Genomic DNA, 9,786 nt, shown 5'->3' with positions numbered 1-9,786 from the left:
CAATCAAGAGGATCAAAACAACTCAATGTAGAGATAGACAGAGCTCCTAATATTCCCCGATTTTTCCATTTTGGTTAACTATTCATTCAGAATTAACAAAGCAGTTGAAATCTTAACACCAAGGAGGGGACTCAAGGCTGCAGTGCCTTGACACGGTACTTTGTTTCTATAATGCCATGCTCTACTCTACTCTGGATTAAGCTACATTCGTTTCTTTGTTACTTGGATTAAATTCATCCTTTGCTTCCTTTAATTCAACTAAATACCTATGAGTAAATGCTGATCAGGGAAACTCAGGTTTGTTGTTTGTTTTTATTTGTTGTTGTTTTTAAATATGGACTCCAACCATCATGGCTTTGCCAGTAGACTTAACTGCCCACACTGGTCTTTTCTGGGCAGGAATTTTGCATACAAAGTAACACAGGATTCTGTGCTGGTGGGAGAAGGTAAGTGTTCTCACTGCACAGCTTACCCGTCACACAACCGTCTGTCAGCAGGCGCTAGTACCATGGGTGACGTGCACCTGGGTGGGAGCAGGCCAATGTCCAGCTGTCATGTTTATCCTGGCGAGGCTCACGGGCAGAGCTAAACAGACATCTTACGTCAATATGGTGATGGTCTCACTTAAGAATCACCAATTTTTACAAATGAAACATTTGAACATCTCACTCAGAGATGATTATTTATGGCTGGATCAAAGGCTTTATTTAATGAGAAAAATATCTTTGATACTAGAAAATCTTCCTCACACATGTGCACAACGGAAAACTGCAAATGCTTCAGAATGTGGAAAGAATACCAAATGGGGCAGGAGGCAGGTCTTGTTTATTTCAACCACTTTCCAGTTCATCGGACAAGAGGGCCACGGTGTCAGAAAGAAGAGAGTGAGACACAGCTTACATATTTTGATCATGTTAGATCCTGTTGGTTTGGCCTGTGAAGTGCTGGGAAGAGCGTCCTGTGTGTTTGGACTGGTGGCTGGCGGAAACGAATTCTCACGTGGATGAGGTTCTTCCTTAACTTGTGATTTTTTTTGGCAGCATTTATCATTATTCTTTTAATTGTGGTAAAATACACAGAATATAAAATTCACAACAACCATTTTTGAGTGTGCAGCTGAGCGGCGTTTGGTGCATTCACATTGTTGGGTACCCATCACCCCCTTCACTCTCCAGAACACTTTCCATCTGGCAAAACTGGAACTCTACCTCCATTAAACAATGACTCCCCATTCCCCCCACCCATCGCCCCCACAAGTACCTGGCAACCACCATTCTACTTCTGTCTCTCTGAATTTGACCACGACAGGCATCTCATGCACACGAGATGGAGTCATATAGTATTTGGGTTTTTGTGACTGGCTTATTTCACTTAGCAGAATGTCTTCAAAGTTCATCTATGTTTTAGCCTGTCTCAGAATTCCCTTCCTTTTTAAGGCTGAATAATATTCCAAGGATATATAGACCACATTTGCTTATCCATTCCTCTGTCGATGGACACTTGTGCTGCTTATCAATAATGCCGCTGTGAACATGGGTTTAGAACGATCTCTTCAGGACCCTGCTTTCATTCCTTTTGAATGTAAGCCCAGAAGTGTCTTCCTTAATTAGTGATCTTTTACGATGGCTGAAAAATGAATAAGCATTGATATGATTTCCTTTCACACAAGAAAATATGCAATGATTTTAGTGAAATGTGAAGTGTATTCAAATTTCATCCACGCGTGTGCTCGTGTGATATATATATACACCTCCATAGGTGGAGCAGACATTCAACTAACCGCTACTTAATAGCCTGCGGAATTCTCTAAAATTCAGTGAAAAAGCAGTTTTCCCTTTTCTAAACTTTGCCTCTTCCCACAGCATGAACATATGAATTTAAATCAACCAGGGCAGTTAAAACTATAAAATCAGTACTGTGTTCATTCTACATTGATGTCCTCCACAATTTTTTGATTAAGATAAAAAACACAAAACACATAGCATAAATGAGTGGAAAGTATATTCGCAGTATTGGACAACGGAGCTTCAAAACTTTTTCGTCTTGCAAAACTGCAACTCTACCAATTTAAGAACTCACCACTCTCCCCTCCTCAACACCCCCGGTAACCACCACTCTACTTTCTATTTCTAGGAGTTGGACTACATTAGGGACCTCATATAAGTGGTACCGTTTTTAAAAATTAAACATTAGACAGAACCTCCAGGCAATAAAGTATCTATTTATTGACCATTAACCATTGTGTATACACACAAAGAGTGCTTTGGTAAATTTTTTACAAACCTCTCATTTGCTAGTGATTTAAGAATGCTAACTTCCCCTGAAAGAAAATGACTCAATTTTAGCCAAATATTTGATGAGCAATTAAAGTTTTTATGACAGAGGCCTATCTACTTTAGTCAATAAAGGGAAAGTTATTTTGAAAAACACCTGCTATCATTTCAGACTTCTTGGGGAGAGCTGGCCTCACGTTCTGTGGACCATGTGTGAGGAGGCTCATCAGGCTTAAAGGGCCTGGAACACTCACTTCTGGTTAGAGCTCTCCGCACTGGCTAAGATTTCTTTAGGATTCTTACAAGGGCACTAGTCAGCAAGGTGAAAATGAACTTCAATATTTTCTGGGTGAGATCATGACACTGCCCTGGCCTCGCTTCCCCTCTTCTACCTGACCGCACAGTGGGATCTCTCCCCAAGTGAGCTCTCCTTCCAGCAGTCCTCCTCTCTCACACGGTGCCCCCCACAGGCCACCAGCCCTGCCGTCCGTCCCCCATTCCCTAGATCCTCAAGGATGCTGCTGTCTCAGCAGAGCAACTTCACCACCCTCATTCCTTTTGTCATGGTGTGACAGGTACAGAAAATGGTAAAGGGACAGTAAATGTCTTTGCCAAATGATCCTCTGTCTCCCCTTCTCCCTCTTCTTCCCAGCTCCCTCCTTATCACTTCCACTGGCTGGCCTCCACTGGCCTCTAGGGATCTCTATTTACCAATGAGCCAGTCAACTACCCACCATTGATACCTACCGAAGGCTTGCTAACAGAGGCCCAGGCCCAGAAAATCAAAAGGAAGGAACGTGGAGCAGATCCAGTCATATCACCAGATGAGCTTTGTGACTACTTTTCCTTCTCCTTGGGTCGAGGTATTTACAGAAGGCGTTCCTGTGGAAGGAGCTCCGCCCAGGATTCAGGAAGCTAGATGTCAGGTCTAAGATATGACTTTATGCCACTTACACACAAACAGATTAGCCTGATTCTACTTTATGGATGCTGGCAGGAGACATGAGCTCCTGGGTCAGAAACAAAGGACTGTATTACTCACGACACAGCAGGTGGCATGAGCATCGACATATTGGCACCAGCTCCTCTTGCCTTCGAGGTCCACAGCAGTGATCCCAGGCCCAGGGCTCTCACCTGAGATCCCTATTTCTCTCCTAAAAGGCCACATGCCCTGAAGCATTAAAAGGTGACCAGATCTGTGCTGACGTAGACCAGTGAACTGTGGACCACACAGAACAGACACAGAAGATATGCTCCCCTGAAAATTCCTACCGTGACATTATGTTCTGAAAAGATATTCTAATTTACAAACCATATCCAAGCTAGCAGCAGTCTAAACTTAATAAGACGTAATTCATTTTCTTCAAAAGTTTTAGCAAAAATGGAACAGAGCTAAAGCTAAATAGAAATCTGACTTCATTCAGTCAATAACCCATAAAATACACACATTTCCTATGGGATCCTGAAAAACAAATCTAAAAGTGGAAATGTTAGGGTTAATGGAGGGAAGCATTTAGATGACCTTCAAGTCCCTCTAATTATACCCTGAGGATGCCAGCTGAGCTGCCCAGGCCACTGGCCAAGGGCTTCATCCTCATAAACCACCTTCCCTCCCACCTTATATATGTCAACATACCAAAACACGTATGTCCTCTGTTCAATAGGCAAAGTGGATATAATTATCCCATTTTAAAGATGACCAAACTGAAACACCTAGAGGATATGTGACTTACCAAGGATGCGACATTTAGCAGGAGGCAAAGCTGGAACCAGCCCAAGGACTCCTGCCCCCCAGTCAAGCTGCATTGCACATCTGTCTCTGCTTCCTCCATATTATTTGTAGGAAATGCCTAAATAATCAGGCCAAAGAAGGAAAAGAAAAACAGCTCAGTTACTTTAAGGACGCCCAGGTTGATGGAGATAGGTACCACATGCATAGCTAGGAAGACAGGTCCTGCCTAGGTAGGTAGATAAGTAAATAGGTAGATAAGCAGGTAGGTAGATGAGTATGTAAGTAGGAAAAAATGCATGCGTATATATCCATAAACATTTGAGGCAACTTAGATAATGAACTACAATATACCACAGAAAAGTAAATAATAAAACCAGAATCAAAACTGGTTGAAAAGAACAAATAAATGAATGCCACCAGTCACCAGGATGTGACAGATGCTGCCATCGGGGGCTAGACTTGGTCCTGAGTCCCCTGCCATTGTATGGGATATACTTGTCACCGTAAATATAATGTTCACTCAGAAAAGCAAAAGCCTTAGAGATTCTTATAAAAAGGACTTTGGGTAACACGATAAAGTCCTCCACTATGCTTTTGCAGAATACCCAGGTTTGTTCTTCACAAGTACATTTCTGTGTCAGCTGCCCTCGACATGATATTCAATCTCAATTTGTAGGATGCTTTTCTGTGGGAAGCTAAGATAACGAAGTCCAGGAACATAGCTTTCAGATGATCTAACTCGGAGCCAAGGTGTACGTGGTCTTGTGCCCTGTTTTCTGTCTTTTCACATCTAATTCCCAGAGACAGGAAGAGTTCTCGATATGTAGGCATCTGACACCCCATAAACAATGCAGCTGAGAAGCTGCATATGTACCGGAGTCAGGCAGAAGAGAGTTAGGAAGCCAGGCAGAAGAGAAGAGGTGAAAATAAAGGGAGAAAATAACAAGGGCTGTAAATGGAAGGTTCTAGATAAGATTGCTTTTATGGTCCAAGTGAATTAATAGAGACCTATTCCAAGTGCCAATCACATCAGCTTCTTGAAGGCTTTCATTCTTGCATCTATTTGGAAGCTTCTGCACTAATAGCACCATGTAACTTCCTTACGTTTGGTTGGTGTTTGATCTTCTAAAGTCTCTGACAGTCATTTCGCCTCGACGTTATTCTCGCGAGCCTGTTCCCAGGCTTCAGGTGCCACGTGCCTGCTCACTCTGACACTTCTCCATTCATGGAAATAAATTTCCTCTCCAATTCCAGCTGCAAGCCAAACCAACAGGTGTAGTCTCTGAAAGAATAAATCAAGAAAGAAGATGTGAATTGAGTAGTGCTTGAATAAATGCATATCCAGTCCCACAAATATTTACTAGGCTCTTTGTATGGCAGGAATTGGGCTGGGTGTCGAGCTTTCAAAGATAAGATGAATAAAGCATGTCCAACCCCTTCAGAGAGCTTGCAATTAACAGAGAAAAGTGTGTTGTTGGTACCCAACCCCTCACAGGAAATGAAGCCCTTGAGCAAACACATTATCACACTCTACACACTGAGTGCTGTAACAAAGGAATGAACGCCGCACGGGGACTAGAGAAGCCCATTCGGATTCAGAGAATGGGAATTTTTCAGGACAGTGATTGCCTATCCAACCTCCATTCCACCACCCCAGGTCCTTGCCCACACAACCCTGATTTTGTTCAGGGACCCATCCCTAAGAGAAGGAACTCACGGGAATAAATCTAATCTTAGCCTGTCACAGTGATTCCATTCCTCCTGCCAGGGTGGACACGTACTGAAGTTAGGGCCCAGAAAATATGACAGGAAGGAAGCTTGGCAGACTTCCAGGAAAGGTTTCTTTGTTCTCAAAGAGAAATGTCCATTTTCCTCTGGATCCTGCTGTCTGGATCTGATGAATGGAAGGGTCGGCCACCTGGGACTGGTGAGGCGTACTTGCCTCAGGGCACTTGGCAGTTGGTTCCCCGGTATTTATATGTGTGGGTGTGTAGATGCACCTGTGTGGGTAGAGGCACTTATCTACAAAGCTGTGAGTTTCTTCAGAACATGGACGAAGCTTCTACATTCCACGTCACTCCCCCGCCGAGGATCTAGCCTATTGCCTGATATGGAGATGGCACCACCTAAACGTCTTTGAAAAAACCAATACACAGCAAAGCTACTCACGACATTTATAATAATCATTATTAGTACATAACGTACAATTTTACTAAAATTTTTACAAACGTGTTTCCAGTATATGTAATGTTTTCCATTTTTGTAATTTTTCGAAATACGACCTAAGACTAATCTAGACATGTACTGTCCAGTATGGCAGCCTCTGGACATATGTGGCTATTTAAACTTAAATTAATTAAAATTCATTAAAACTTCAGTTCTTCAGTCACGTTAGCCATATGAGGCTTAGTAACTGCCATATTAGACAATGCAGATAAGAACGTTGCTGTCATCACAGAAAGTTCTGTTGGACAGCACTGTTCTAGAGGAGGCACCACCCACCTCCAAATGTAACCCAGTGTCTGGCACATGGTACGTACTCAGTAAATATTTGCTTAATTAATTAATGCATTCTACTGATCATTCCAGCTATTATTACAATAGCCAAGATACAAAATGGCAAGCCCTGTCCTATCAATGAAAGCAACAGAACTACATATTTAGCGTACGGCAAAACCAGTGCCCACTGGTCTGTAGGGATGGTGAGTTATCTAGAAAGCCGTACAGGTCCCCTAACCAACAGACTGCCCTAAGCACACATGTCCCGCAACCACAAAGTCAAGCCCAAGTGAGCAGATGAGCCCGGGATGATCACCCATTACTCCACGGTCTGAGATTGACAGGTCTGTGGTTTATAATATATCCTTCTATTTGCTTTCATGGATTGACTGTCCCAAAGGCAGCTGAGCCAATGTACTTTTCAGGGTTTATGCCCAATTTCCCTTCTCTTAAATTTCATCAAGAAATTTCACTATGAATTAGAGATTTGAGACTATTCCCCAAGTCCCAGTGGATGAAAATGCCTCTTCTGGTCCTGGGCAGTAGATAACGTGCAGACATGAAAGACAGACAGGTCTGGGTTGAAAGCCAGTTCAGCCCCTTAGCTGTGTGACTGCGGGCACGTTGTTCAACTTCCCCTAGACTTGTTTTTTCATCTATACAACGGGGACATAAAAATTCTCCCTGGCAACATCCTTTTAGACTTGTTTTTTCATCTATACAACGGGGACATAAAAATTCTCCCTGGCAACATCCTTTCAGAATGTGATGTGTTGGTGCGAGGCACATGCTTGGTTCCTTCCCTGCACGCAGTGTGCCCTGGACAAAGAGCCCGGTCAGCCAGAGGTGCTCCACCAGTGGGGGTGTCTTTCCCTTTCCCATCATGGCACAGTCTGCCTGAAGTCCCTCTGTATACACCCCCTGGTCTGGGGAGCTGTTACTTTTGTTAACGTTAAGTTATAAGCTTGTAGCAACCAATCAGAAAGAAAAACCCTGAGCCTAAAAAGAAATCAGCCCCTGAAAACAATAGACACAAGGGATGCCTGGTCCCCAAGTGATCCTCTGAGCTCATCTTCACACTTTCCACCTCTTCGGGAGCCTCAGCCCCATGCTTGAGGTGGAATCCTGATCTAATAGAGAGAAAGGAAATCTGCTCCCAGCCAGGAGTGCTTGGAAGGCACTCAAAGACACAGGAATGGTCAGGGGTGGGGGGGCCTGGATCCAGGGTCCAGTAAACAGGCAGGTTTGACCTTGTCCCTTGAGATTGTCCTCATGGGGAGCACAGAAGCCATTTTTCATCCTCTGGATACCCCCCCCTCTGCTGGCTGCTTCGTCTTTGGTCTCCTAGGGGCTGGGTCTGCCCCCCACCACTGCCCTGTCATCCTTCTGTCCTTCTCTGGCACTCTTCTTTCTTCCCTCCAGCACAAGCTCTCCCTGACAGAATTCCTGAAAATTCTCACTAAAACGGTAACATGTGCTCATAAGGGTATGTGCATCAAAGAGGGATGAATTTAATAGGGCCAGTGATATTGGAATGTGAGTCCCTACTTAATTCTCATGCTTCTCACCTTCAAGAGAGCTTCTGACTTCAAATGAGAGTCTGTGCTTATAAAAATGACCAGTGATGAGTTTTTTACCTCCTAAAAATACATTTCAGTACATGTGATTCCCTCTGGGGTAATATAGGCAGGTGAGTGATTGCATCCACTCTTGCCAAAGCCACAGAGCTACGGAACTGGCAGTCCACCCAACACAGTATTCTGCCATTTGTCACGAGATTTAGTGAGGTCACCCAGACACAACGTAGCATCCCTCATTTAGCCTTCGTCTATGTATTTATCATAATACGGCCTATAAAATACTGTTCTACTCAGTGCATTTAAACATTTTACTATCCCTGAAATTACCTTCTGGCTGCCAGATTGAGCATTAGCTCAATTTAAGCTTTTCATGATTTTTATCAACTGGATAATACCCCCCTTTTCCACTTTTGTCCACACTGGGGAAGGCTTTATTTGCTTCTCTTTGGGACTTTTCCCATCAAAAAGTCTAAAATACATCGTAAATATTTCAAAACACCTTACATATTTTTAAGTCATCTTTAGTATTTTAAAGACAAATCAGCCTTTCAATAGATTTATTATTATTATTATTATTATTATTATTATTATTATTATTATTTTAGGGGCTTGTTTCACCATTGACCACAATCTCTCCCAACATTAGTGCAGCAAACATTTCTGTAGCGCATTTTGCATAATGTGGGGCAAGGTTTTGAGAAACAGAAATATTTAATCTTTCATAGAAAGTTCTCAGTTTTTCCTTTACATTTGTAACCTATCTATCAATGCTTCACTTAATCGAGCCCTGGTGTTTCCCAGGCTTCAAGAGATCTTGCTCTGAGTCATCTCTCAGAACACAACCAGCTCCAAGAGCTTCTGGGATGTTTCAGAGGTGAAGACAGCCAGGCTTTAAATCAGCTGCAGGCAAACTTTTACCACAGTAGGGCTGAATGATTTTGACTGCTAAGTTTTGGAGCACAGTATCAGTTTTCTGTCGCTCTTCCCAGAGAGCAGACACCAAACCCCGTACCATGCTTTGTCTCTGCTACTATCATCTCTGTAGGACTTCTTGTCTCTTTCTCCTGCAGACATTGTTGTGCCACTAGTGTGAGAAGTCACAGTGCTGGTCTGCTCCCCTGAGCAGAGCACTTGCATCTTCCCCCTTCAGTAACAGTGGCCAAAGATTTCCTGCCAATAGGAAAGAGTTCATCTTGAGCACTCCTGCATCCACAACAAGCAGGTATGGAGGATTTCCTAGGTCCTAAGCTCTGTGCTAGACCCTGGTATCTGTACGTATTTCGTGAAAGCAAGCTCTAGAATACGACATATATAAAGGATCACAGTGGCCCCCGGTGCAACGACCACAGGAGGGGCCAGGGGACACAGGGACAACAGAGGAGGGAGCAACCGCTCTATCCTGACGACGTGCTGAGGGCGGCAGATATGTGACCTTTGAGAAGGACTTGAAAGATCAATAGTAACTGCCCAGACTGGAAAAGAAGGGGTGTGGGGCACTGCAGACGGAAGCTGTCATTCACCAGCTTAGAGAACAGATAGAGTGCAGAAACACAGCCCATCGCACAGCCCATACTTGTGAGATGTTTGCAGGGCCTAGAACTGGAAGCATCTGGCAGTGGGTTGGGAATTGCAGTCTAGAGCTCCGCAAAGACGGCAGAGCAAGAGTCTTAGATGCACGACCCCTTGGTTGAAACCACAGCAC

At 43.7% G+C, this 9,786-nt stretch overlaps 1 long non-coding RNA gene across 1 annotated transcript; it reads right to left on the bottom strand.

Moving 5' to 3' along the window:
- Positions 1 to 390: 390 nt before the first annotated feature.
- LOC123789918 (uncharacterized) lies at positions 391 to 5,281 on the bottom strand. The gene is made up of 3 exons (XR_006778950.2): positions 5,110 to 5,281; positions 3,021 to 4,123; positions 391 to 1,626 (listed from the first exon to the last, which is right to left on the bottom strand). It is a non-coding gene; the product is annotated as an uncharacterized LOC123789918 (long non-coding RNA).
- Between the last annotated feature and the right edge of the window lie 4,505 nt (positions 5,282 to 9,786).

Source organism: Ursus americanus, chromosome 19 (assembly GCF_024610735.1).
Source record: "Ursus americanus isolate L20-20 chromosome 19, mUrsAme1.1.p, whole genome shotgun sequence".
NCBI lineage: Eukaryota > Metazoa > Chordata > Mammalia > Carnivora > Ursidae > Ursus > Ursus americanus.
Note: the sequence above shows the minus strand (reverse complement) of the source record. Positions and strands in the feature narration are given on the sequence as shown.